Source organism: Solanum pennellii, chromosome 9 (genome assembly GCF_001406875.1).
Source record: "Solanum pennellii chromosome 9, SPENNV200".
Classification (NCBI taxonomy): Eukaryota; Viridiplantae; Streptophyta; class Magnoliopsida; order Solanales; family Solanaceae; genus Solanum; species Solanum pennellii.
Genome location: NC_028645.1, coordinates 25,358,387 through 25,383,278, shown reverse-complemented (window position 1 = coordinate 25,383,278; position 24,892 = coordinate 25,358,387).

Sequence of the window (24,892 nt, the reverse complement as noted above, 5' to 3'; positions counted from 1 at the left end):
AACCTTGAATTTCGATCTAGATTTTTATGACATAGACACAAGTGCCATATATAAGTCTCATTAAAATAACAAGAACATTTTATTTTTCTTTAAAGGTTAACCATTTTCAATTATATGTTTGTTGTAGTTCTAAAGAGACATTAATAATGAAAAGAACATCAATCAATGTACCACTAGAGACAAGATGTTTATTACAGCTAATAACACAACTGTTATCAAAAAAGTTAACATCATAACCATCTCCCAAACTTTAGAAGCTAAAATTAAATTTCTTCTAACATGAGGTTCATATAGAACATTTTTAAAATTAAAAATCTACCACTACTAAAAGAAGTAATATTTTCTCATGCTAAATCTGGAGAATATTTCAACGGTTAGTGAAAATGAGTTACCTTGGTTGCTATTCTTGTTGGCTAAGGAAACTGAACAATGTACCTTCAAATGTCCTTACATGTTCCAATGAAAACACTTACCCTCAGTCTTTTTAACGCCCCTAGTTGAAGGTGCAATTGCCTTTGCTTTATGAGCCTTTTTATTTTTTTGTCTACCTTGCTATTTAGAAGTAGAACCTTTCTCAACATACAGTGACATGGATGGTGCTTGTTTTTTTCAATTGTATCTACCTACTGAAACTCATTCAACAATTGTTCTAAAGATAGACTCATCGTATTCATATTGTAATTCTGGAAAAAGTGTTGAAAACTTTCAAGCAGAGACTACTATATCATCTCAACTTGGGATTCATTGTCAATTTTAGCCCCCCAAGACCTCTAGTTCAGTCAGAAGACCTATTATCTTCAGAATATGGTCTCTTACATCAGTTTTCAACCATTTTATTGTTTATAATATTTCTCATGGATATCTTCTTAGCTGATAGATTATGTATTGTGGTTTCACGGTATTTTCAATGCATTTTACTTAATAGTTATGTGTGTCGAGAGCCTTCTTGTAGTAGTTTAACAAGTTTTGTATTTTGTTTGGCAGGAAAGATATCCAGGTTGAAAATGCAGAAGGCAACTGATAAAGTGCAGAAGATGACCTACGAAGGCCATCGACGATCCGTCGATTGATCGACGGACCGTAGTTGGTGATCGTCGATGAGCAGTTTAGGCTTTGGGAGAAGATCAGGGAAATCTTACGAAGTGTGGAACTACGAGAGAAAATGTAAGTCCGTCGATTGATCAACGGACTGTACTGGTGAACCGTCGATTTGTTCAGAGAAGGTTCCAATACCTGACTTTTCAATATTCTAAGTATGGAACTATGGAGGAGCATCAACGAACCGTAGATAGATCGACGGAGTGTACTGTTGGTCCGTTATTTGGTTTTTAGAAGATGTTATGCGGTGGTGAAAAGTATTTCTAAATCCTGACAGACGGTGGCAGTCGATGGACCGTCGATTGATCGACGGTCTGTCAGTGGGGTTGTCATTCGAAGTCGTGTAACTAGACAAAACTTATCTTATTTTAATTCATTTTTCTTTAGGACTATGTTTTCTATATATATGGTATTAAAACCTCATTTTTGGGGTTATCTACTATTGTTATTGTTCTATTTTGTGTTGGAGATTGGTTTCTGCAAACTTGAGCAATTAATCAATTTTCATATTTGGTTTGAAGCTATTTTCTAAAATTTCAATTTGAATTTCTGGGTTTCTTCTTATTGTTGAGTAAGTTGATGATTTATTCATTCAAAGATATTAATTGGGATATTGCTTTCATGGATAACTAAATCTACAACTAGGGGTGTGGGAACCATGGGTAATTAACAAAGTAAGCTAGCAATTAAGCATTTTTCGAGTAGTGCTTTTGCATGCATTGATAATTCTTTTGCTTAGATATCTTTTTAATGAGTGCACGCGTTAGAACTCGCCTTGTTTCTACTTGCCGAACCAAGGAGGTAGGAATAAGAAAAGAATTATCAACATATATTTAGTGTGATACTATCTAATAGGCTAGTGTCGATTGGTGCAAAATAATAACTAAGTCATACATAGATTATAATGTCTAATATGAGGTAAAGGTAAGGGTTAGTAAATTCTACAAACGTAGCCGGACCAAGGTGTCGGGTGAAATTCTCTAGATGTCGGACCAAGGATTTAGAGATACCTAACTTGACATTTTGCATGTAAAACCCTCAGACATAATTTCTATTACTAGGAATATGGTGTTATGAACCTGTAGGTAACACGTGTACCCTAGTTATTCTCACAACTTGATAAAAAAAATTCAAAATCTACTTTCGTCTACTTGTTAACTAACACTTTTTAAGGAACTTGTTTCACAAAAACCTTCATTTTATTTACTGGTTATCGGAAAGACATTGATTAAACGGACATAACTGTGAATTAAGGATTAGTCTAAACCATTTTTTTGTGGGATCGACCCCAACCTATTAGTTTTTTCTCTACCTGATGACGACCGCTTATACTTCTGTATAGAGAAGTAATTTGAGCATATCAGTAGACCCTGGTCTCCAAATATTTGTTTGAGATTCTCCAGAATTTCAAAAGCAGACAACATAGATTGATATTGATGTTGCAATACATTTGACATTGAATTTATAGCGTAACATCACACCATCTCATCAACTTTGCGCCATTATTCTGATAATATCCCTTATCCTCATCACTAGACTGCTCATCTAGTTTCTGTTGACATTGAGTACAAACTTATGCTCTTTAGGAATTAACAAAATGTCGAGATTTCTCCTCCAATCAACATAATTAGAACCCTCAAGTTTGTTTTGACCAAAAATAGTACTAAGGGGATTGAAACGAGGCGTCTTGAATATGAGATTAAAGAAATAGTTACAATAGATTAATCAAAAAGTTATATAAACATTGATATAACTACATTCCAACACATCACATAGATATACATTCATGCATATGAAAAAGTCAATCGATCCAATATACATATACAATGATGGATTATTCACACTATAAAATTATACAGACCTAACTTAGATGGAGAGTCTACTATTAATTTACGTCAAGTAAAAATAAAAACTCTATTATCATTAATCCAATCATATATTACTCAGTTTAGGAGAGTTAATACAGATTACCAATTTAGTGATTAAATACGTAATGACTTCTATTAAATTCATCTAATAGAGATAAAGGTCTAAGACAACACATAAACTTATTACTTCATAACTATTAAATCTTGATAATCAAAGGGAAGAACTTTAATCACCAATAATATTTTTTTCTCAGATCTACACAAAAATTCCAAAAATACAATATGCAAAAAAAGTTCAATTCATTCAATATACCATATAATGACACCTATATAAGGCCTAACATTGCATAAGATGTTTTTTTGCTTTATAACGTAAAACTTTTCAGCTGATCACAATTCAAAACAATTCCAAGAGACATGGACCATTGGTTCGTCATTAATATATAAGCCAAAACAAAATTCTAATCACAAGTGTAATATGCCTTACTGCCGACATCATCACGCGAAAAAGAAACCCACCAATTGAGTATCTTATATTAAGTGTATATTATTTTGAATAACTACAACAATTCAAGTTTGTACTTTCTTTTTTTCCCTTTTATTATTATTATTATTATTATTATTATTATTAGTATTATTATTATTATTATTATTATTATTAATATTACTATTATTATTGTTGTTGTTGTTGTTGTTGTTGTTGTTGTTATTTATTTAGATAAAACAAATCATAATTCTATCTTAATTGCAATGAAGTGAAAAGATAAAGAAAACTTTAGCATCAATCAAGAATTGTCTCACAGATATTGATGCAGCAATCATGCCACTTGAGCAAATAATACAATTATGCATTCACACTATGATGTGAGGTAAACTCTTATGAAATAAGAAATGATATGATCACGGAATATTTCCACATATGTATATTCTTATCTGACCTATAAATATGTAAGTGTGACTCTGATACCAATTGTTAGAAAATAGCATGCATAGTAGATGCAATCCAAAATCATATATCTTGAATGAATATTGACAACAATCACAAATACATCTCACATATAAAGTATGGTGAAAATTAACTTAGGATTACCTCTTGAAGCATGTTGAAATATCTTGAAGTAAATCAAACTCCAGAGATATCTTGAAGCAAATCAAACTTCAGTTTTTACTATCTTCTATTGTAATCCCAAATAAACAACTAAACTCTCTCAATACTTGGGTGGGCAAGTAACATATAGAGAACTGAATTAATTTCTAGGTCAGAAGATTCCTACTTACAGAGATTTCTTCTCATTTTTAAAAGAAGTCCTTTTTCATCAAGAAAATGAATCACACATTTCTTCTTCTCAAAAAAAGATTTCTATTTTTTTCCTTTTAACCAAAAAATAGGATTTTGTTTCCTGTAAAGTTCTCTCAATTTCTTATATGAAACTAAGAACCTTAGTTTGTATAAATATTCTTAGTTCACGAATTATACTTGCTAGGTTAGTTAAACAGATAATCATGCTCCAAATTTCGAATATTACATTATTATTATAGAAATGTTGCATTCTCATATTGCATGTCAGTATTTAGCGCTATTCGGCATTTCAGTTACATTATGTCCTATACATATTCAGTTAGGAGTATGCTTAGCACAAAGTTGGACTAGGGTTAACTGTACCCCCACAGTCCCAGAACTACGTGCTCCTATAGGAGTATAAGTCCCTTTTGTTGGGCATCAGATCTAGTGATCACGATAGTCATGCTTTTACACACTTGGAAAGGTATATTGGGTCCTCTCAATGGGGCATATACATCGGAATCTACATTTATCTCAAGTGATTTATGTTGGTTAATAGTATCTCCCATAGTCAGCATCTTAGTGCATTTTACCATTCTTTCAGCATATACTCCAACATTCAGTTCAACATGTTATTTTCATGATTAGTACTTAGTCATTGAATTCAACTTAGCTTTTAAGTTATGTTTCAGTATTTACATTTTTCTCCGTTTATCTCATTGCTTAGTTATTCTTTGTTGAACCTATATATATATTTTCATCTTAGTATCTATATCATGTATGCTCAGTACATTCCAAGTACTGACGCATACTCTCCTCTACATCCTTTCATGATGTAGGTTCAAGCACTTAGCATCCAGATCACGCTTAGATTGGTACTCGGTTCATATTTAATAGCTTGAGTGGTGAGCCCTCAAACTTTGAAGGCATTATACATGTTTCTCATTTTAGTCTTTATATTAAGTTTTCTATTTTTTTAGGGTTAGTTGGGGAATGTCCTAGCAACTCGACATCAGTTAGAGGCTTTTCAAACATAGTAGTATAATCAACTTGAATTGTTAAGTTAATCATTTAGTTATTATTACACCTTAGTATGTTTTAGCTATTCACATTAGTTGGGGGTTTCCCACATTAAGTTATCCATTGTTTTAGCATCTTCATAGTACATGTCTTATTAAGTTATTCTCTATATTCTTAATATATGCTAGACATAGGGTTATTCTAATATAGTTTGTACAGACCCAGTTAAGCTAGACGAGTATACAAAAATTTCTTGGAAAGTCACCTCAGCCAATCTTGTAGAGATACAAATGGTAGATTTTGATATCATTCTCTGTATGGATTGGTTACATTCCTGTTATTATAGACCTAGGATCATTCAATTTTAGTTTCCAACTGAGCCAGAAGAATTGAAAGGTAGTAGCTCACAACCTATGGGTCAATTTATCGCTTACCTTAAGGCTAGAAAAATGATTTCTAAATGGTATATCTATCATCTTGTTCGGGTAAAGGATTTAAAATCTGAGACCACAAATTTTGAACCAGTCCCTGTAGTAAATGAGTTTCTCGAAGTGTTCTCAGAAGATTTTCCTACAGTTGCTGCCAAAAGGGAAATTGACTCTGGGATAGATATCCTCCCAGACACACAACCTATTTGTATTCCTCCATACATACTGGCTCCAACGAGCTTAAAGAACTGAAAAAGCATTCAAAAGACCTTCAACATAAGGGCCTCATCAGACCGGTTTCTCTCCATAGGGTGTTGCAGTGTTATTTGTGAAAAAATGGTTTTCTTAGGATATGGATTGACTATCGGAAGTTGAACAAGGTCACAATCAAAAGTAAATATCCCATCTCTAGGGTTGATGACTTGTTTGACCAAATTCATGGTGATAGTATCTTTTTCTATGATGGACCTCAGATTTGTGTATCATCAGCTCGGAGTTAGAGATGTTATTTCGATGACAACTTTCAGATCTTGATATGGTCATTGTGAATTTTTAATTTTGCTATTAGACTAACAAATGCTCCTGCAACTTTCATAGACTTAATGAACACTATTTTCTACCAGTTTCTGATTTTGTTCGTCATAGTATTTATTAATGATATCTATATTTATTCTTAGAATGAGGAGGATTATGCGACTCATCTAAGAGTTGTTCTGCAAACTCTCAATAATCGCCAATTATTCGCTAAGTTCAGCAAATATGAATTCTGATTATAGTCCATCTCTTTCCTTGGTCATATGGTATCAAACTAAGGAATCCAAGTGGATTCTTAGAAAATTGAGGCAAGACATTTGTGGCCCAAACCTAACTTTCCAATTGATATCAGAAGTTTCTTTGTTTGGCCAGTTATTACATAAGATTTTTTGAAGGATTTGCATCTACAACTTCACCATTGATCAAGTTGACTAAGAACAAGGTCAAATTTCAGTTGTCCGATGAGTGTGAGATAAGCTTCTCAGAACTGAAGAGTAGGTTGACTACTACTCTGATCTTGACTCTACCATATGGTGCAGACGGTTATGTGATTTATTATGATGCATCCAGGTTCATCCAAGGTAATGTGTTTATGTAGCGAGGTAAGGCCATAGCTTCTGCTTCTAGACAAGTTAAGGTCAATGAGAAGAATCACCTGACTCATGACATCGAGATTCCATCCTTAGTATTTTCCCTAATGATTTGGAGACAATACTTGTATGGTGTTTCTTTTGATGTATTCAAAGATCATAAGACTTGTCGGTATGTGTTCATGCAGAAAGAGTTGAATCTTCGTCAGAGGAGATGACTTGAGTTTCTCAAATACTATGACATGAATGTTCTTTAACATACCGGTAAGGCTAATGTAGTAGTTTCTGTCAACATATTGTGTATGGGTAGTGTAGCATATGTTAGGGAATAATAGGAAAGAGCTAGCCAAATATTTTCACCAGTTTGCTCGCTTATGAGTTTGTCTTAAGTACACATCAAATGGTGGTTTGATGGTTTGGAATGGATCAGAATCTTTATTTGTAGTGGAGGTTAAGGAAATAAAGGATAGTGATCCTATATTACTTTAGTATAAAGGTGCAGTTCATCAGCAGAAAGTTGAGGTTTTCTCCAAGGGGAAGATGTTATTTTTCATGAGTGTAGTCGTTTGTAAATATTGATATCGTTTACATTAGACAGCACCAGGCATTTGATTCATCCAGGTGTCACGAAGATATATCGTGATCTACGAGAAGTGTTTTTGTAACAAGACATGAGGAGGGACATAATAGACTTTGTGGCTAAGTTTCCTTATTGTCAACATGTTAAGGTAGAACATCCTTAAATAGGAGGTATGACTAAAGAGATTAATATTCCCACAAGAAAATAGGAAGTGATAAATATGGAATTCATTACGGGTTTAGCTCGTACTTGAAGACAACATGACTGCATATGTGTGATACTGGATAAAGTTACTAAGTCCACTCATTCATTTTTTGTTAAGACTATCAATTCCATATAGGAATATGCCAAACTCTACGGTAATGTGATAGTCAGGTTGCATGGTTTCCCTTTTATATCATCTCAAGCAGAGGACCTCATTTTACCTATTATTTTTTTAAATCATTTCGGAAAGGTCTAGGTACTCAAGTAATCATAGTACATCATTTCATCCACATAAAAAAGATAAGGCTTAAGTTACCATTCAGACCTTAGAAAACATGTTGAGATCTAGTGTGGCCAATTTCAAAGATAGTTCGGATAATCACCTACCTATGAAAGAGTTCGCTTATAATTATAGCTTCCGTGTTACTGTTTTGATGACCATGTATAAGGCACTGTATGAGAATAGATACAGGTCTCAATTGGTTGGTTTAAAGTAGGTGAATCAGTCTTGATTAGGCTAAATTCAGTTTATGAGGATATGGAGAAATTGCAATTCATCAAAGATAGACTAAAGTCAGCCCAGAGTCGTTAGAAGTCCAACGCAGATGTGAGGACAAGGGACATAGAGTTTTAAATTAATTATTGGGTTTCCTGAAGGGGTCATCTATGAATAGGGTTATGATAATTGGAAAAAAAGGAAAGATCAGTCCTAGCTATTTAGGTCCTTATAGAATCCTTAAAAGGGTTCGAATGTGGCTTATGAATTATAGTTTCCAACAAAACTAATAGGGGGTCATCCATTCTTTCACATTTCCGTATTGATGTAGTTTGTGAGTGATTCGGCATCGATAGTACCATTACAGGGAGTAGTTATGAGGGATAGTCTCACTTATGAAGAAGTGTCAGTTGGGATTATTGACTATCAGGTTCGTAGGTTGAGTAATAATGAAGTCACTTCAGAAAAAGGTATTGTGGAGGAGTCCAATAGTAGAAATATCTACTTGGAAAGCAGAAGAAGTCGTGATGGCCAAGTACCCTCTTCTCTTTTCTCTGATTCTGTTTCACGTTGAGGTAATAGTTCCTCTCCAATCTCTTAGTTTACTCTTATGAAATTTAGTCTCAACATATTGTTTCCTTGGTTATCCTTAAATTTTAGACGTTTAGCATGTCCATAGCACTTAGATTACTCAGATATCATTTTGTAGTACTTTGAACTGATTAAAGTTCCTTCCCTCCACACTTAGCTTATTAAGACATCAGTCGAGGATGAATGTTCCCAAGGGGGAGATAATGTATTACCTCAGATCTCAAAATGAAGAAAATCCTAGTTTTTTATTAAAAAATTGGTGCCAACACCAACCGAACCACCGATAAATCGTTGACACGCTAAAATTACACCGCCCTAAAGAAGCATAAGCGATCGTTATCAAGTAAAGAACCCAACTTGTTGGATGGATTTGATCACATGGGGAATATGGTTTACACTTAAAATTAACTAACTATTATATTTGTATAGCCAATGTATTTTCAAAAACAAGTAATTAAATGGGGGATTTGTGAAAAAGACTCTGGAAATTATGTGAGTAATTAGTGAACAAGATTTAAACTTTAGTTGTTATAAATATGAAAAAGTAACAAAGGTATGTGTGTTCCCACAAGCTAATAACGCGGTAATATTAGTAAGTAGTGTATTACATACAGGGGTTAGTCTCCTATGGCCTATAAAATGTAAAATTGACCCCGCGATGCACAACCACTTCCCAGATTCGTTGGTGTCGTATTTTAGTCAATTTGACTTCACAAAAAGACCCAATTAAGTGAGGGGTCTTTTTGGTAATTTAAGGGGTGACTATATATTTATTTAGGGTCAGTTTTAAGTCATTTTTACTCACTTCAAATCAAATCCCCAAAACAAAATCCAAAAGCTCTCATTTGTTTCTACTTTCTCTCTTTATTCATCCACCATTGAAGGACCACGGAATCTTGGAGAAGAAGACCAAGTTCTCAACTTCTCTTCTCAAATTTTGTGGATTAAGCTTCATTAAGGTATGGTTTCTTCACTCTTGGTATTCCTTTCCCCAAGAGTGCCTTTCAAAGTTGATTTCTGAAACACCCAATTCCAGTGGGTTTTCCTCCTCTAATGGGTTTTCTTCTAAACATGAAATTAAGTATTGATTATGATTAACTACAATTACCCATGGCTAATTAGGTATAAATTGTTGACTAATTGATGTTAATTAAGGGAATTTTGTGTTGATCATGTCCCTTTCCTCAATTTCCCTAATTCTTAGATCGTGCTTATGAATTGATAGGAATTGAAGATGTATTGATTGTTAGACTTATTTCATCTACTCTAATTAACTCATGGACTTCCTAGGATGATGTGTTATTGGATTGAATCAATTTCTTGATGAATTCATGATGAACCCTATTTCCCTTAACCCTAGATTATGAATTGATGTTAACTAGGATAGTGATGATACAGTTGACCTAGTTCTTGTGTTAATTACTGTTGGATGATGTTATTACACCTATTGATGGATGAAATTGGATTGGTTGAGGGTAAAACCAATGATGATGTATTTTGAAGGTGAATTTGTAAGACTTTATGATCTTAAACCTTTACTTCAATTGAGATGGCTTTTACTTGGTGAAGAAGTTCAATGTCTAGTGATTGAATTAAGTAGGTGTTGGCATGATGATGAAATTGAAATGTCTTGATTATGTGATTGTTAGATTATTCTTATGATGTAATGATATAAGGTTGGTTATGAATTGTCTATGTGTCTTATTATGACATGATGATGATGATGTGCTAATCTCACATATCAGGGTCGTATTGAAAGGAAATTCTCATGCAATTCCTAATTAGCTAAATGACTATAATATAGAAGGGGTTACTCTCCTATGGTCTATACTAAGTTATGATGATTATTAAAGGCTTAAAGACATTTCAAAAAGGGACTCTAGCTTAGCACCGAGTGAACTAGTAGTGAAGAGTGTACCTTACCAATGTGGAAGGTAGGTTCAATATTGTACTCATGAGATTGGAGACTATAATGCAATGCGCATAAAAGGCTCCCAAGCCTATATCCTAGTTCTAGACCTATATTGACCCTATAGGAATACTAGCTAGTAATTCCACCATGAATACTATGTTCATGTTTTGGTACTACTTTGGCAAGTAGTCCACCTTCTTTCGGCGTAGGGTTTCATGACACCGGATTCCACATTTAGCTCTTGTGGTCTTTGACGGTTAAGGCAAGTGTTCCCAAAACTGAAATGAAATAACAAAGTGAACACTAACAAGGGTGACTTTAGGGGTTTGACATAATATGGGTAGGGGTATGGAACTCTACCTAGACATTGCACAAGTTGACTCTAAGGGGAATCCTAGGAGGTTGTCCTTATGTGTGATAGTATGAAATGTATGATGTTGACTCTATATGATATTCTTAGATGATGATGATTATTGATGAATATGATATTGGTCTATATTGCTAATTATGATTATATCTACTAATGATGCTACGCTATGTTAGTTAGAAATTACTTGTGATCTTTCATTTGGTTTACTTGGTTGAGTAAGGTTATGGGGATTTTCTCGGTCATTGTACATATAGACTTGATGTTAGGTTATGAGTAAGGCTCTTGTAAGTAATGAAATGTTAAGAATGCTACTACGCATATTGACTTGATAATACTTAAGGATGTTGGTCTTGTGATAGATATGATCTTATTGCAATGAATATGTGGTTATTAGCTGATATGGGTTCTTGAATGTGCATTGAAGACTTTCAAATGACTTAGCATTCCTTTTAAAGTAAATATCCATTTTCATGCATATTTTAAATGTTTTATGTGCATATGTCTATAATTAGTACAAGTGATGTACTAACCCATGTTTCCATGGTTACTACAAAATGTAGGTTACGGACGTTGAGTTTTTCAAGGGCCATTGAAGAAGGCTTGGAATCCTATTCTCCTAGTTCGGTATGTCCTTTTTTATGTGGACGATGCCACTATCTTGCTATTAGATATTTTTTAGACTTAAAGACAATTTAGTTCATTCACTTTCTTTGATGACTTTGTATATGCCTATATGAGGCCTTTATTGTAATGAAGTATTGGTTGAGCCCTAATGTTGTATTCGATTTAGATGGTTTAACACAATACATATCCTAGACTTCTTATGAGTCTATATTGTTATATTGTGTATGTGAAACAAAAGTAGAAGCCTATGTAGTGCTTCATATGCGAGGAGTCTATGTATACTCCCTCAGTATATATTATGTGTATGCGAGAGGTCTATGTAAACCTCAATGCAAAAGTAATTAAAAAGTTTTAATTTTTTGCAATTTAACCTATGAAATGTAATAACGAATGCTAAGAGGTTATTCTTCGTCCTCTTTAAGGACAATGACACCGGTTACTTCTAAGGGGTTCTGCCTGGTTGTAAAAAACTTGGTATCATAGTCAGGTTGAATATGTTTAGGATCGATGTCTCTCTAAACCGCATCTATTTAGGAAGGTATTCGTAATTGTGAAGCACGCCACACTTATGAATGATAAACTATATGATTCTTAGGAAACTCTCATCTTCTTGTACTCATATGTCGTGCCTCTAGAGTCTTACTTTATGTGCTCTCACCTAAACCTTTTATTGTGGTTAAAGGTATGAATACTTGAAGGGTAGAGGCACGAAGTACCGAGTAAGGGGTTTCTAATGTAGGGGCTCGTGACAACCAAGCTACTCCACAGGACAATCAACTCCCTCCACTTGAAGAAGTTGATATAGGTGATCAAGTTACAATTATTCCTCCACCTATGACCGAAGGAGATATAAAGGAAGTTCTTCTCAATTTGTCCTAAGCCATGACTTCACAAGTTAAGGTCGTCACTTCTCAAGTTAAAGTCATTACGGCCCAAGTGAATTGGGAGGTTGGACCCGTGTGCCTCAACATGCTAGCACTATGGCATCTCGTTTGAGAGACTTTACTAGGATAAGCCCTAATTTTTTCTACAGGTTGAAAGGTGATGAATACCTTCAAGATTTCCTAGATGAGGTCAATAAAATCCTATTTTCTATGGGGTGTGACTACGGGGAAAAAGTCCGAGTTGGTCTCCTATCAACTCAAAGATGCGGTGCAAAATTGGTACACCCAATGGAGAGATAATAGGGCGCTAACAGGTGATCCATTGAATTGGGAGATTTTTATAAGGGCTTTCCTTGATTGGTTCTTTCCAAGATATTCGAGGGAAGCTAAGGTGTAAGAATTCATCAACAAGGTATGAGTGTACTTTACTAATCCTTAAAGTTTACAAACTTGACTAAGTATGCTCCATCCTTGGTGGCTAACCCAAGGGATAAGATGAGTCATTTTCTTACTGAAGTGTCCGATGAATTGGTGGAAAAATTTCATTCGGATATGCTTCATGATAATATGAGTATTGAACGTCTAATGGTTCATGCTCAACAAGTGGAAGAGATTAGGCTGAGAAGGAAGAATAGAGAGGACAAGAGGGCCAAGTCTTTTGAAAGTGGTTCTTCAAAGGGGAAATTGGATATTCAAGATAATCCTAGATCCAAGAAGATGTTTTCTAATGATGTTCCTTCTAAGTTCCCTAAAGCTCGTGATGATAGGGTGTCTAACCCTAAGTCTCAAAAGGGAAGAGGTTCTACTTCACCAATTAAAAAGCCAACTTGTGGAAGTGTGACAAGAAACATTGGGGTCAGTTCTTACATGGGACAGGGAATTGTTTCGGATGTGGTAAAAGTGGTCACAAGGTTAGATATTGTCGTAATGTGAAGGAGAAAGACGAGCAGTGGACAAGAAAGTAGTTCAACTGTTGATGCTCCAAAAAAGAATCATTTTTATGCTCTCTGTTCTAGGGGTGAATAAGAGAGTTATCCCAATGTGGTAACCGATATGTTATCAATATTCTCTTTAAATATTTATGCTTTACTTTATCCGGGTGCTACCTTGTCATTTGTTACTCCTTTTGTAGCTAGAAAGTTTGATATTTTGTCGGATACCTTGAAAGATCCTTTCATGGTGACTACCACGGTAGGTGAGTCCGTGGTTGCAAACAAGGTATTTAGGAATTATCCTATAATGTTTCCCAATAGAGTTACTCACGTTTAATTATTAGAACTCTATATGGTTTATTTTGATGCTATTTTGGCAATGGATTGGTTGCATGCTTGTTTTGCTTCCGTTGATTGTAGGACAAGAGTTGTCAAGTTTAATTTTCCTAATAAACCCATCATTGAGTTGAAGGGGGGAGTTCTATTCCTAGAGGTCGTATCATTTCTTGTCTAAAATCTTATAAGATGATCTCTAAATGGTGTCTATACCATACTATAAGAGTCAAAGATTTAGACTCTGAAGTTCCTCCCATTTAGTTATTCCCCTAGTGAGGGAATTTCCGGAGGTCTTTCCTAATGATCTTCCCGGAATTCCTCACGAGCGGGAAATTGATTTTGGAATTTACTTTCTACCGGATACGAATCCAATTTTAATTCATCTTTATCGGATGGCTCCGGCCAAATTGAAATATTTGAAGGTTCAACTCAAGGATTTACTAGACAAAGGCTTCATTCAACCTAGTATTTCCCCATGGGGTGCTCCGGTTTTATTTGTGAAGAAGAAGGATGGGTCCATTGGGATGTGTATCGAATACCGGCAACTTAACAAAGTGACCATTAAGAATAAGTATCCTCTCTCTCGGATTGATGACTTGTTTGATAAACTCCAAGAGGCAAGCTACTTTTCTACAATTGACTTAAGGTTGGAATATCACAAACTTAGGGTAAGAGATGAATATATTCCCACAATGGCCTTTCGAAACTTAGGGTGATAGATGAAGATATTTCCAAAACGGCCTTTCGAACAAGATATGGTCACTATGAATTTAGGGTGAGTCATTTGGGTTGACTAATGCCCCGGCGGCATTTATGGACCTAATGAATAGGGTTTTCCTAAACTAGCTAGATGTCTTTGTGATTGTATTTATAGATGAAATCTTTGTGTATTCGGAGAATGAGGGTTATCATATGGATCATTTAAGAGTGGTGTTAAAAGTCTTCAAGGAACACCAATTATTTGCCAAGTATAGCAAATATGAGTTTTTGTTAAGGTCGGTGGTGTTTCTAGGACATGTCATCTGTAGTGAGGGTGTAGAGGTTGATCCAAAGAAGACCGAGGCGGTTAGAAATTAGCCTAGACCTTTGGCTCAAATAGATATAGGTCTAGCTGGGTACTATAGGAGGTTCGTGGATGGTTTTGCATCAATTTCTTCTCCTTTGAATACTTCGACCCAAAAGTATATGAAATTTGAATGGTCAGAGGCATGTGAAAGAACTTCTAAACCTTGAAAGATAGGCTTACCACTGCTCCAATGTTGACTTTATCGGAGGTCACCAAGGGTTTTGAGGTATTTTTTGATGCATCCCGAGTGGGATTCCGTTGCGTCTTTATGCCATACGGGAAGGTTATAGCCTATGCCTCTAGGCAACTTAAGGTTCATGGGAAGAACTACCCAACACATGATCTTGAGTTAGCGGCCATGGTGTTTGCCTTGAAAATATGGAGGCATTACCTATATGGTGTTCATGTTGATGTGTAACGACCATAAGAGTCTTCAATATGTGTTTACTCAAAAGGAGTTGGATCTCCGACAATGAATGTGGTTGGAATTGCTGAAATATTACAACATTAGTGTTCTCTACCACCCTGGTAAAGCCAATGTGGTTGCGGATTCTCTAAGTCATATGACCATAGATAGTGTCTCTCATGTTAAGGAGAACAAGAAAAACCTAGTGAAGAATGTCCATAGGTTGGCTCGTTTGGGTGTTCGATTGGAAGATTCTCCTAATGATGGTTTTATGGTTCATCATAACTCTGAGTCGTCTTTGTTGTAGTGAAGTCTAAGAAACACTTTTATCCATCATTGGTTGAGTTAAATAAATCGGTTCTTAGTAAGTTTAATGAGTCCTTCTCCTAAGAGGGGGATGGTGTTTTGAGATACCAAAGGAGGTTGTGTGTGCCCAATGTGGATGATTTGAGAAACCAGATCCTAGAGAAAGGTAATGGTTATCATTATTCGATTCATCCGGTTTCTTCTAAGATGTATCATGACCTTAGATAAGTGTATTGGTGCGATGTCTTGAAATGAGACATAGCGAAATTTGTTCCAAAGTGTATGAATCGCCAACAAGTGAAAGCCGAGTACCAAAAGTTGGGTGGCTTACTTCAAGCCAAGTTCTCACTTGGAAGTGGGAAGACATTAATATGGACTTTATACTGGGATTGCGTCGGACTTGAAAGCAAAATGACTTTATATGGGTTCTGGTGGATAGGATGACAAAGTTTGCTCACTTTACTCCCGTTAAGTTCACATACTCGGCGGAGCATTATGCCAATATCAATATAGATGAGATTGTGGGTCTCCATGGTATTCCGTTATCTGTCATATCAGATAGGGGTGCACAATTCACATCTAGATTTTGGAGATCATTTCAAAAAGGGTTGGGTACAAGAGTAAAGTTGAGCATCATTTTTCATCATCCAATGGATGGTCAAACGGATGTACTATTAAAACTCATGAGGATATGCTTAGAGCTTGTGTGATATATTTAAAAGGAATCTGGGATGAGGACTTGCCGTGGAGTTCTCTTATAATAATAGTTATCATTCGTGTATAGTAATGGCTCCTTTTGAAGCTTAGTATGGTAGGAGATTTAGATCTCCGATTGGATAGTTTGGAGTTGGTGAGTCTTTACTTCTTTGTTCCGAATTGAACTATAATACCTTGGAGAAAATTCATTTCATAAAGAATCGATTGCAAACAGCCTGTAGCCGGCAAAAGTCTTATGCTGACAATAGGAGAAGAGAACTAGAATCTGAACAAGGTGATAAAGTGTATTTCAAAGTTTCAACTATGAAAGGGGTGGTGAGATTTGTCAAGAATGGGAATTTAATTCCTCGTTATGTTAGACCCTATGAAATTTTGCAAAGGGTTGGCAAGGTTTTATATGTGTTGATATTACCTAGTGAGCTAGCTTCTGTTCACCCGGTTTTCCATGTATTCATGCTTAAGAAGTGCATTGGTGACCCCGAGTACATTTCTTCCTATTGAAGGTCTAGGAGTGGATGATAACCTCTACTATGAAGAGGTTCCAGTAGAAATCCTTGATCGACAAGTGAAGAAGTTGAGGAACAAGGAGGTGGCCTCCGCAAAAGTGTTAGCGAGGAACTACCTAGTTAAGGTAGAAACATGGGAGGCCGAGGCCAACATGAAGTCCCGTTATCCTCATCTCTTTGCTAACTAAGGTTATTTATTCCTACTACTAATGAAAATAAAGGATAATTTTAATTTGACTTGTTTTGCAACGATATGCATATTTATGATGAAAGTCTATGTTGAAATGAACTTTTATGAAAAAATGTTCATTTGCTTCATTTGCACTTATTTGGTGTATTTGGTATCTTTTTCCTTCATTAAATGGTATTGACCATGTTTATGTATGTTGAAAGAAGATTAAACATAAGTGACTCTATATGTTGTATTGAGCTCCTGTTGTTGTTGAGAAGGAAAATCCTCATATTGTGATGTTGAGCTCATATATGTGGTGATGCTTTGATTTACTATATAAAAATTCCATGGTTGTATGTTATTTGAGTTGTAACACATGTTGTTATATGTTGTTGGGCTACAACTATTGCGTCTATCCTTTCCCTTTAAAAGATTTTAATGTCATTCGGGGACGAATGTTCCTAAGGGGGGGATAATGCAACACTCCGAAAGTCCATGACCTAAGTTAGAGCCTCAAATGATGAACTAACCTGTAAAAAACTATTTCTATGACTAAAAAAATGTTTATAAACCATTTAGGAAGTTTTAGAGTCAAGGCATCAAGAAACGTACATGACGTCCGGAAACTAGCGAAATGAACTGGTTGACATCTCTATGTGTGAAGGTTTGGGAGCATCATATGGAGTCTAAAACTTGTAAAAAGACTTTAAATAGGTAAAATATAGTATATAGGGTCCAAAAACCCAGTAACGACTCCCCAAGGACAACCTGAAGGGTCCTTGAGGAGGACCCGAACATGGGCAAGCAGGCTGCCAAAACATCCTGCGCGCAGACAAGAAAGTGGAGGCTGCTGCGCATCGCACAGACAACACGAGGAGGAAAAAAGGTTGCCTCGCGACTTTGGGTCTCCACTAGTCTTACGTAATCAACCCGGATTTCAAAATTAAAATGTGAAATTGACCCAGCGACGCGCAGCCACTTCCCAGGTTCGTTATTGTCGTATTTTAGTCAATTTGACTTCACAAAAAGACCCAATTGAGTGAGGAGTATTTTGGGTGATATAGGGGGTGATTATATTTTTATTACGGGTCAGTGGTAATTAATTTTTACTCACTCCAAATTGAATACCCAAAACAAAATCCAAAAGCTCTCATCTCTCTCTACTTTCTCTCTCTATTCATCCACCATTGAAGGATCAAGGAAGCTTGGAGAAGAACACCACGTTCTCAACTTTTCTTATCAAATTTTATGGATTAACATTCATTAATATTTGTTATATTCACTCTTGGATTCCTTTCCCCAAGAGGTCCTTTCAAAGTTTATTTCTAAAACACCCAATCCAATGGGTTTTCCTCTTTTATTGGTGTTCTTCTAAACTTGAAATTGATGATTGATTATGACCAATTGTGTTTAGCCATGCATAATTAAGTGTAGATTGGTGAGTAATTCATTTTAATTAAGGGAATTTTGTGTGGATCATGTCCCTTCCCTAATTTCCCCAATTCTTAGATCTTTCTTATGAATTGATAGGAATTCAAGATGTATTGATTGTTACACTTTTTTTATCTACTCTAATTCATTCATGGACTGCCTATAATGATGTGTTATTTGGATTGGATCAATTTCTTGATGAATTCATGATGAACCCTATTTGCCCTAACCATAGATTATGAATTGATGTTAACTTGGATAGTGAAGATGAAATTGACCTAGTTCTTGTGTTAATTACTATTGTATGATTTTATTACACCTATTGATGGATGAAATTGGATTGGTTGAGGGTAAAAACCATGATGATGGCTTTTGAAGGAGAATTTGTAAGACTTTTTGATCTTAAATTTTTAAGACTTTGTGATCTTAAATCTTTTCTTTAATTGTGATGTCTTTTACTTGGCGATGAAGTTAAATTGAAGCATGTCTTGTGATTGAATTAAGTAAGTGTTGGTATGATGATGAAATTGAAATGTCTTGATTATGTAATTGTGAGATTATTCTTAAGATCTAATGATGTAAGGTTGGTTATGAATTGTCTATCTGCCTTATTATTACATGATAATGAGGATTTGCTAATCTCACATATGAGGGTTGCATTGAAAGGAAATTCTCATGCAATTCCTAATGAGCTAAATGACTATGATATACAAGGGGTTACTCTCCTATGGGCTATACTAAGTTATGATGATTAATAAAGGTTTAAACACATTTCAAAATGGGACTCTAGCTTAGCACCAAGTGAACTAGTAATGAGGAGTGTCCCTTCCCAATATGGGAAGTTAGGTTCACTATTGTACTCATGAGATTGGAGTCTATAATGAAATGTGCATAAACATAGTCTCAAGCATATCTCCTAATTCTTGACCTATGTTACCCGAGAGGAATACTAGCTAGTGGATCCACCTATAATGTTATGTTCATGTGTTGGTAATACCTTGGCAAGTATTACACCTTCCGGTGTAGGGTTTCATAACACCGGATTCAATATTTAGCTCTTGTGGTCTATATCGGTTAAGGGAAGTGTTCCTGAAAGTAAATGAAGTAACAAAGTGAACACTTAATAGGGTGACTCAAAGGGTTTGACTTATTATAGGCAGGGGTATGGGACTCTACTTAGACATTGCACAAGTTGACTCTAAGGGGGATCCTAAGAGGTTGTCCTTATGTATCATATTATGAAAAATGTATGATGATTACTTTATATGATGACATTCTAAAATGATGATGATTATTCATGAATGTGATATTGGTCAATATTGCTAATTATGTGGATATCTACGTATGACACTATGTTATGTGAAGTTAGACATTGCTTGTGATCTTTCTTTAAGTTTACTTGGTTGAGTAAGGTTATGGGGCTTTTCTTGGTCATTGCACATGTAGACTTGATGTTGGGTTATGAGTAAGGGTCTTTTAAGTAATGAAATGTTAAGGATGCTAATACACATATTGACTTGATTATACTTGATGATATTGGTCTTGTGATAGATATGATCATATCGCAATGAATATGTGGTTATTAGCTCATATGGGTTCTTGAAAGTGCATTGAAGACTTTCAAAGAACTTAGCATGCCTTTTAAAGTAAATATCCCTTTTTCATGCATTTTTCAAATGTTTTATGTGCATATGCCTATACTTAGTACAAGTGATGTAATAACCCATGTTTCTATATTTACTACAAAATGTACGTTGCGGCAGTTGAGCTTTTAGACGGCTATTGAAGAAAGCTTGGAATCCTATTCTCCTAGTTCGGTAGGTCCTCTCATTCCGAGGACGATGCCGCTATCTTGCTATTAGATATTGTTTAGTATTAAATACAATTTAGTTCATTCTTTTTCTTTGATGACTCTGTATATGCCTATATGAGGCCTTTATTGTAATGAAGTATAGGTTGAGCCCTAATGTTGTATTCGACTTAGATGTTTTAATATGTGACGTATCCTAGACTTCTTATGAATCTATATTGCTATATTATGTATGTGATATAAAAGTAGAAGCCTATGTAGTGCTTCCTATGAGAGGAGTCTATGTAAACTCCTTATGTATATATTTTGTGTATGCGAGAGGTCTATGTAAACCTCAATGTAAAAGTAATTAAAAAGTTTTAAATTTTCTAAAATTTAACCTATGAAATGTAATGAGGAATGTTAAGAGGTTAGTCTTAGTCCTCTTCTAGGGCGACGACATCGGTTACTTCTAGGGGGTGCTCTCCGGTTGTGACACTTGAGACTAAAATTCTTAGTTGTTTAACCATGTTTTAGAGTCTCGAACATGAGTATGAGTTGCATCTATCATTATGATATGAGTGCCGTTAATGATATATTGTTATGCATGCTCTAGATGATATCATAGTTACATGGGAAGATAGGTAGTTAAGCTATATTCCTAATGTCAACGTGTATCTGATGAAATTGCTAATGGCCTTATGAGTTGTTATGTTATATGTCGATGTGTTTTTTGAAAGTTATTGCATTTTGATCTTTATAATGAAATTATAAGCATGTCTAATTTTGGAGAAGGTAGTTCCTCCATACAATGATGAAGTAAGTTTGCATGACGATATGAAGTTGGTGTTCCTTGTAAGTTTGGGGCGTTGACTGTGAATGTTTTATCTATGATGTTGTTGTCATTAGCTGCTAGTCTTGAGTCTTTACCTCTTGAAAGTGTTGAAAGTGTTTTAGTGTCATTCGAGGATGAATGTTTTCAAAGTGGGGGAAATTGTTGCAACCCTCAAAATGAAATAGGAAAATCTAGAGACTATCATTTATTTTATGGGTTAATAAGGATTTAAAAAGATAAATAATATCTTAGGTGTTCAGTTTTAAAGAGCTTAGAAGTTGAACGTCAAAGAACGACCATGACATTCAGAGACTAATCTTGAGTTTTTGTATTTTGATGATGTGTTGTTGGTCCTAGCCTTGTTTGAATGTGTTTTTGTGAGTCCACGTCAAGGAACGTGTTATACTCGAGTCTATATAACCCTTGTTGATGTTGGTTGAAGGTTCTTGACAAAGAGCCAAGCTAAAAGGGACAAGCCTTCGCAAAAGATCCAAGGTTGTCCCAAATCGGACCGTGAATATGGTCGTGAAATGACTTAGAATTACGGGGTCTTTACAAGAAAAAGTTGTTCACTGCCTAGAGGACCACGTTCCATTGACTTGGCCATTAAACACCTTCACGGATCATGAAGGTGGAAGTGGTCCTTGACGGGGCTGCCCCAAGTGAGGTGTATTAAGTAATTTCATTTAAACTTTTTATTAGTTTGGGTTGATTTTAAATAGCTTATATATTAAATATAAATATTTTAAGGTATTTTAACAATTCATTAACTCCTTATATTCAAAACCCCAAGTTCAAAAGAAGTTCTCTCTAGACCCATTGGAGCTTGAACTTAAGGTGGAGCTAAGATTGAAGATTTCCAGTGGGCTATTCATCAAATTTCGTGGGTTTTGTTCATATATGGTATGGTAATTAATCCTTGATTCTTCTATCATTCAAGGAGAAAATCAAAAGGCTTTTTCAAAAGATTTCAAAATACTAAAAGTTCTTATTTCGAATTCTAAGCATGGGTTATTGCATTAAAACATTTTAATGGATGAATCATGATGTTTTCAAAATTAATTGATGAATTTATAATTAAAAAAATTCCATGAATCCATGATCATCCTAATTCTCTAATTTTGACTTATGAAGTCGGTTTGATGAATGTGATTGGATGTCATTAGAATTGTGTTTATACTATGTTGTATTTTGATTATCTAATCCCAATTGTGCCTAATTATGATGAATTGTTGGAGAATTGAGTAAAGGTGATCAAGGCTTGGATTAAGGGTAAGTTGACCTAAATTGTTCTAGTCTCCTTGAATTGATCTTCTATGGTATGGTCCACTCGTGGTGGCGGTGTTTACTTGATGTATAGGAATGTATATGTGAATTAGGATTTTGTCCTTAAAGGCATTAAATGTGAAGTGAAGCGATGCTATTAAGTAAATGTATTGTGATGTATTATGAAGTTATGAATGTTTATCTTGAAGATAGTATGGCTATTTGAAGTTTGATGTGAATATGCAGTACGATTGTCTGGATTATGATGAATGTCGTATGATACTGTTTAGAAGAAAATGTTCTGAATGATGGTTATTATGTGAAAGGTTTAATCACATATAATCACACACACAATGAATGAATGAATGAATGAAGCTGATGAAAATGTAATGATGAGAGTCTACCGAAAGGGTTTTCTCAATAGAACTTTAATGAATGAATAGGGGATTTGGGGTGGGCACTCTTCGTGAGTTGAGATATAGTGTCTAGTAGCAACCTCACAATTCCTAAGAGATTTGCAATGAATGAATGTTAGGTTGGGATGAGTACTCTTTGTAAGCTGAGATGTAGTACTATCACATCCGGGGAGCACCTCCTAGACATAACCGGCGTCGGCGTCCTCGAAGAGGACTAAGACTTACCTCTTAGCATTCGTCAAAACATATCATAGGTTAAATTGCGAAAAATTTAGAACTTTTCATATACATGTATCTTGTGAGATTTACATAGGCCTCTCGCTTACACATTATATATACATAGGGAGTTTACATGGACTCCTCGGATAGGAAGCACTAAGATTTTACTTTTATTTCACATACATAATATACAAAGATATTCTAATAGGAAATTGTCTCACATCTAAACCATCTAGATCGAGTACAACATTCGGTCGTAGCCCTTACTTCATTACAACAAAAGCCACATAAAGGCTATACAAGAATAATCTTCAAATGAAAGAGAATGAACTAAATTGTCTTTAAGACTAAAACAATATCTAATAGGTAGATAGTAGCATCGTCCTCAAAAGGTGAGGACCTACCAAATGTGGAGAATGAGAGTCCAAGTTATCTTCAATGGCCCTCTAAAAGCTCAATGGGCGGAACCTACATGGTTGCAGAAATATAGAAATATGGGTTAGTACACACTTTTACTAAGTATGGTAACATGTACATAAAACATTTAAAATCATGCTAAAGAAGACATTTGTTCAAAACTATGCTATGTTACTTTGAAAAGCCTTATGCACAACTAAGAACATATTCCTTAATACAAAACCATATACAACATAAGACCAACATCATCAAGTACAATCAAGTCAACATGTGTAATAGCATTCTTGAGTACATAACCAAAACAACTCCAACATCATGTTATAACAACAAAACATGTATAAGAGTTCATAACTTCACAACATATGCAAGACTTTTACTCATAACCCACCATCAAGTCTAAAAGTGCAATGACCGAGTAAAGACCCATAACCTTACTAACACAAGTAAACCCAACAAAGGACCACAAGCAATGGCTAACCTTACATAACATAGAATCAAGAGTAACCATAACAATATTTAGCAATATAGACCAATAGCATGTTGATAAGTGAAACTAACATCATATAGTATCATCAACATGAAAATTCAACGTATACATAACATTTACTTTATAATACATAAGAACAACCTTCTAGGACTTCCCTCAAGGCCAACTAGTGCAATTTATAGGTAGAGTTCCATACCCTACTCAGACTAACTTCAACCCCTTAAATCACCCTAGTTAGTGTGCACTTCGTTACTTCATTTTACTTTCGGGAACACTTTCCTTTACCGACATAGACCAAAAAAGCTAAATGTTGAATCCGCGTCATGAAACCTTACTCCGAAAGAAGGTGGACTACTTGACAAGGTAGTACCAAAACATGAACATCGCATTTTAGGTGGATTCACTAGCTTGTATTCCTATTGGGACAACATAGTTCAAAACTAGGAAATACGCTTAAGACCCTCTTTATGAACATTGCATTATAGTCTCCAATCTCATGAGTACAATATTGAACCTACCTTTCCTACTTGTGAAGGGACACTCCTCACTACTAGTTCACTTGGTGTTAATATAGAGTCCCTTTTGAATTGTCTTTAACTCCTTTTTAATAATCATAACTTATTTTAGGTCATAGGAGACCAACCCCTTGTATAGTCATAGTCATTCTCATTAAGAATTGCATGAGAATATACTTTCAATACAACACTCATATGTGAGATCAACACATTGTCATCATCATATCATAATAAGGTAAATAGGCAATTCATAACGAACCTTATATCATTACATCTTAAACATAATCTCACACCTTCACATAATCAATATATTTGAATTACATAATCATACCAACACCTACTTAATACAATCACAAGATATGCTTCAATTGAACTTCATCACCAAGTACAAGCCATCACAATTGAAGTGAAGGTTCAAGATCACAAAGTGTTACCAATTCTCCTTCAAAAGCCATCATCATTGGTCTTACACTAAACCAATCCAATTTCATCCATCAATAGGTGTAATAACAACATTCAATAGTAATTAACACAAGAACTAAGTCAATTGCATAAATACAAATCAAATCAATATGAGTTCATAACCTAGGGTTAG